We start from the raw sequence: 6,000 nt of genomic DNA, 5'->3' as shown, positions 1-6,000 counted from the left end.
GCTGGTCTCGAACTCCTGAGCTCAAGCAATCCGCCCGCCTCGGCTTCCCAGAGTGCTAGGATTACAGGCGTGAGCCACTGTGCCCGGCCGTTCATGGATTTTTAATAGCAAATTTTATCTATCTTAAATAAAGTGTTACGTGTTCCATTATTAAATAAGACAACAAGTGAGATAAAATCAGTAGAAAATGAACGACTCATGATGCTGAGTCAGTTGATATTCTGAACATAAACTGGGTTTCCTTTTTCTTTCCTTCATCACAGGTACAATACTTCTGCACGTCTGCTTCAGGAAGACAGTGCCTGCTGTTTCTAAGCAGGTTCATGCCAGCCCACAACAAAGAATCAGGTCAGTTTTAGGATTGCTTTACCTGTTGAAAGAGGAGCCAGGAACAGAATCATGATGGTCTTTCCTGCATCATTGTGTAATAGCAGGACCCCTGAACTGCGATTCGAAAGAGCTGGGTTTCATCCTTTACCGCTGATGGCTGGTGAACTTGGGCAAGCCTTCTTTCCTTGTTGGCTTTTAAAAAGTTTTCTGCGCCAGGAATGAGGTTCATTAGAATAAATTGTCTTCAGTTTCAATTCTGGCTTTAAATTATTGTTGCTTAGGTATCTATAGAGGATAAAATCATATTTGTAAGGCATCATTTCCTCTTTTTTTCCCTGGAAAAATCTAGCATTTTTAAAGCACAGGATTTGGAACACTTTATTATATCATGGTAACTTTGACTAGTTTAAACGATAAAGTATGCTGTAAGGCATTGAGAGTACTATGGCTGTCCAGTTGTCCTAGTTTTAGTGTTTTATTTTACTTTGTTGTTATTGAAAAGTTTATTTTTTACATGAAGTTACAGATTTTTCAATAATGTTCTTCCGCTTTAGAGCGGATACCTTTTTGACCGTGTTCTCTGTTGATTTCAAGTGACTCAGTTCAAATCAGTTCAACTGAAAAGAAGTTGTCAGACTTCGGGGAGTGTCCCAGGAGACACCGCAGGATCCGAGGGCAGAAAGGCAGCTGGACTGCACAGTGAGAACCCGGGACCCAGACACGGTCGGGTTTCCCGCAGGCGCTCAGCAGAGCGCCTCTCCTCTGCACGTCCGTCTCATTCTTCTCTGTCTCTTTGGAAACTGGCTATCATCACGTTGCCATTCTCTGTGATGGGAACCATAGTCTCCGCCGCCTCCCAAGCTTTATATCTTATAATCCAGACTTCCGAAGAAAGGCTAATTCTTAAGTATCCTGCCCTGGATTTCACAGAACAGACTGATTCTTAAATCAGATGTCCCCGGACAAGTTGTAGCTTAGGGCATGGTAATTTTAAAATTTCACATTGGCTTTCTTTGTTTCAAAGGGTGTTCTCTGAGATGGATCTGACTTATTCCTGCTAAAATGCAGATAGCTAATAATACAGTATAGTAGTATTCCTTCCACTGGTACAGTAGTGTCCCCCTTGTCCTAGGGAGATGTGTTCCATGACCCCCGGTGGATGCCTGAACCCTATATATATATATTTTTTTTTTCTCTGTACATACATACCTATGATAGAGTTTAATTTCTAAATTAGGTCTAGAGGGAGATTAATGACAATAAAATAGAGCAATTATAGCAATATACTGTAACGAAAGTTATGTAGTCTTTCTCTCGCTCACTCACTCAGAATATCTTACAGTACTGTACCGCAGGTGACTGAAACCATGGAAATGAAACTGTGGATAAGGGGAACTACTGTATTTGCCTTTTAATTGGGATGAAAGGTTAAGCTATAGCTGTATTTCCCAAACTGTGTACAGATGAAATCCTAAGTTCCCATATATAAAAAAGAATAATATAAGTGCAAGAAAAGTATTAGAATTTGAAGGACAGGGTTTTAGGGTTCAGGGAGTGGAAAAAAATAAGAAGCCATGCTAGTGCGGTTAGAGGAAGAGGGCACATAGATATGTAAATGTATGTTTCTGAGGTAGCAGTGTTACAAAAAATGGATAAAGCAAACAAAAGGAAAGCTTTTTTATTTGACTTTTTGAGAAAAAAAGATACGAATGTAGGCGACAGTACCATCGGGTTTAGTCCCCGCTCAGCTACCAACTATGATGTCGGGTAAATTCCCTTTTCTCTGTGCATCTCAGGTTATTCAAATCCAGGCATTGCCCCTTACCACCTGGAGTCACTTTAACTTCTGGACATCGGTTTCTTTGTCTTAAAAATGGAGTTGTTGATAGTGGCAGCTCATGGGGTTGTTATGAAGAATTAATATACATTAAGTGTTCAAAATAGTTCCTCCTCCTCCTCATCATCATCATCAAATTTTGAGTAGATTATATGATTGCAGGGGTCCCAGCTCACTAAAAATCTGTGGTCCTAAGATTTTCTGCTATGGACTAATATTTTCTGGGTATCTACTTAAATGCTTCATGGAGACTAATTTTGGTATTGATAAAAATTACTCTGAATTATGTATATGTTGTTATCTATTGCTGTGTGTATCAGTTTGTTAGGGCTGCTGTAACAAAGTACCACAAACTGGGTGGCTTCAGCAACAGAAATGTATTATCTCACTGTCTGGAGGCTGGACATCTGAAATCACGGTGTTGCAGAGTTGGTTCCCTCTGAGGCCTGTGTGGAAAGGATTTGTTCTGGGCTGGTAGATGGCCGTCTTTCCTATGTCTCCTCACATCTTCCTTCTGTGCTGCCTTTGTCCAGATTTCTAAGGACACTGGTCACCCTGGATTAGGGCACGCCCGAATGACCTAACTTAATTACCTCTGTAAAGACCCTGTTTTCAAATAACGTCATATTTTGAGGTACTGGGGTTAAGATTTCAACGTGAATTTGGGAGGGACACAGTGCAACCCACCGCACTACATAACAAATCACTGCAAAACTTAGCAGCTCAAAACAACAAACATCTGTTTTTGTTGATCAAGAATCTGAGTATTGCTTAGCTGGGTCCTCGCACGGGATCTCACAAAGCTGCACTCGGCATGTCTGCTAGGGCTGTGGTCTCATCTTGAGGTCCTGAGGGAGGCTGTGCTTCCAGTTCACTTGCATGGTTATGGGTGGCATTTAGTTTTAGGCTTCTTGTTGTGCCAAGGGTGTGAGCCATTTGCCAAAGCCAACCTCAGTTCCCTGCCATGCGAGCTTTTCCCCTAGGGCAGCTCACACCATGGCAGCCACTTCCAGTAGAGCAAGCAAGAGAGGGTAAGCACGATGGAAGGCACACTGCTTTGGTAATGTAATCTCAAAAGTGGCATCTCTTCATTTTTTCCATATTCTGTTGATTAGGAGTGAGTCACTAAGTCCAGCCCACATTCAGGGAGAGGGGATTACACGAGGACATGGATACCAGGAGGTAGGATCATTGGGAGCCATCTTTGAAGCTGCCTGCTACAGCATGTAAGAATGAAGAGAGAAGAAAATATGCTAAGTGGGAAAATACATAGAGTATTTAATATTATTCAGAAAGCTTAGCCTTAAACTTTAAACAGAAGTTCATCACTCCTGCGTGTTATAGCTTTATAAACAGAAAGTACTCCACCCTTACAAAAAGAGAAATGTAACTTTTATCTCCATTTCCTTTTTTAAAAACTACAATATAGCAAAGAAGAGTGTATTCTGTTTTTTTAAAAAATCAAAATCAGTTATTTTTTGGTCCTATGAAGAATTCTTCAAGTGGTATGTGACTTTTCACTTAGCTAAGTTATTAAAATGATATTTCTCATAAAATATACAGAAGTCTACCCTGATTTCCCTAAAACAAAACAAAACAAAAACAGTAAGAGGTCTTTGGTTATTGAGATTACTTTAATTTTAGGCCTGGCATGTTGGCTCACACCTGTAATCATAGCACTCTGGGAGGCCAAGGTGGGAGGATCATTTGAGCTGAGGAGTTCCAGACAAGACTGAGCAACAACAAGACCCATCTCTACTAAAAATAGAAAAATTAGCCGGGTGTGGCATGTACCTGTAGTCCCAGCTAGTTGGGAGGCTGAGGCAGGAGGATCTCTTGAGCCCAGGAGTTTGAGGTTGCAGTGAGCTATGATGATGCCACTGTACTCTGGCTGGGGTGACAGCGAGACTCTGTCTCCCCCCCCCAAAAAAAAGATTGATCAACTTTTTTGTGATCACTTTCTACAGTTAAGGTATTATAAAGTATTAGGAGCCATTTGTGAGGGTATTTAATACTCCAGACTGGCTAAGGATACTGGCCAATTACAGTTACTTTTATAGAATGTAGTGATATAATCATATATACTGTGTTTACCAGCTAGTAGTTCTAACCATTTGCAGTGATAGAGAAATACTTGGTGTTTCAGTCAGGGTTTTCCAGAGAGACAGAGCTGCTAGGATATATATTGAGAGATACATATGAGAAGGGATTTGTTAGAAGAACTGGCTCACTTGATTGCGGAGGCTGAGAAGTCCCAGTGTAGTCTGTTTGGAAGCTGGAGAACCAGGGAAGCCAGTAGCAAGACTCAGTTCCAGTCCAAAGCCCTTAGAACCAAGGATGCTAAGAGCATAACTCTTAGTCCAAGGCCTAAGACCCAGGAGTCTAAGGTGGGGGAAGGGAGGGTTGCTGTGAGTCCCAGAGTCCCCTGGAGTTCTAATATTCAAGGACAGGAGAAGAAGGGCCTCTTGCCTCTGGATCAGAGAGTGACTTCTCCCTCACTCTGCCTTATTTGTTCCATCTGGGACCCCAGCTGATTGGATGGTGCCTCTTCACATTGAGGGCGGATTTTCCCCGCTCAGTCCACCTACTCAAATGTCTCCTTCAGAAACATCCTTACCTTCACAGACACACCTGGGGCCGCCCAATCATTCTGATCAAATGCCAAGCCACCTGGGCTTCCCTTTCAGCAAAAGAAGAATGGGCTCAAGGTTTCCCAAAGCGTTGAGAATAATTACAGTTTCACCAGCTATCTGGGTATCCCTTAATCCAGTCACATGAACACTCAAAATCAACCACCTCTCACACTTGAAAACTATTTTTATATAGGTTCTTTTTGTAATCCTTGTTATGGAAGGCCGTACAAATGTATTTCTGGAAGTGAGATTTGACCTAGTTGGCATTGTCTGTACAAGTTAATCTATAAGGAGGGGTGTGTGTGTGTGTGTTTAACACATGGGATAACATTTTCCTCAGTAAATTTAGTCTAAGAAAATCTCAAGTTCATTGAGAAAAGATTGTTTTTAAAAACTGTTAGAATAGATAGGGCATATACTTCTCAAGCATATGTTTAGATGATTGGATTTTACAGGTAGTTATAATTGTGAGTTAATATAAACAGCATACATTTTAATAGACGGTGAACAAACACCCATTATTTGAAACGATGAGACTTATTTTTAACTCACTAGGTTTGGAAGTTTTACTGTTCAGAAAACAAAGGAGCATCAATTTAATAGGATTTCCATGTGGTGAGCTTTTCTACTCGTTGGCAGAATTTAGTAGGAACAACACATTAATTTAAGACTTTCTTTTGATACACATATAGTGGACTGGAGGATGCTTTCTCATTTTTCAACAAACGATAATTTTTTCCTTAGGAAAAAACTGTCTTGCATTGATCATGGCAAAGAGGGTCTTGGGATACTGTTTTACCAGGGTATTGAGCTGAGAGTTTTGTTTGTAATATGCCTTTTTATTATGAAAACTTCTGGGACTGGATAGATTTATGACTGGATTTTAGGCTTTAGACTCTATGAGGAAAAGGAAAATGTTTTATGGCTTAGAAAAATGTCACCCAGAAATGAAAGTATGTGTAGAATATATTCTTTCTAAAAACATATATTGAGAGAGTTAGAAAAAAAAATAATAAAAGTTCAGGGAAGGGAACTCAAGAAAAAATAAGTGGGCAAACATTTAATGTGGAGTTTAACTTGCAAAGTATAAAAAGTTTTTGTAATCAGAAAAAAATGCAAAATAAGATTAGTAAATAGAGTTTTAGGATTTTAAAATTTAATCCAATTTTCTCTTATTTCAAGAAGTGATACTTAAAATTT

At 40.0% G+C, this 6,000-nt stretch overlaps 1 protein-coding gene across 1 annotated transcript in view; it reads left to right on the top strand.

Annotated features, from left to right (window-relative positions):
- The first annotated feature begins 294 nt into the window (after nt 1–294).
- Nucleotides 295–6,000, top strand: part of WDFY3 (WD repeat and FYVE domain containing 3) — a 208,769-nt gene continuing 203,063 nt past the window's right edge. The window contains exon 1 of the mRNA XM_012647224.1: nt 295–348. The gene's annotated coding sequence lies outside the window, so the exon portion shown is untranslated. The remainder of the gene's footprint in view (nt 349–6,000) is intronic.

This window comes from Propithecus coquereli, unplaced genomic scaffold (assembly GCF_000956105.1).
Source record: "Propithecus coquereli isolate 6110/MARCELLA unplaced genomic scaffold, Pcoq_1.0 Scaffold26, whole genome shotgun sequence".
In the NCBI taxonomy this organism is placed as follows: domain Eukaryota; kingdom Metazoa; phylum Chordata; class Mammalia; order Primates; family Indriidae; genus Propithecus; species Propithecus coquereli.
This window is presented reverse-complemented; position numbering and strand designations above follow the sequence as displayed.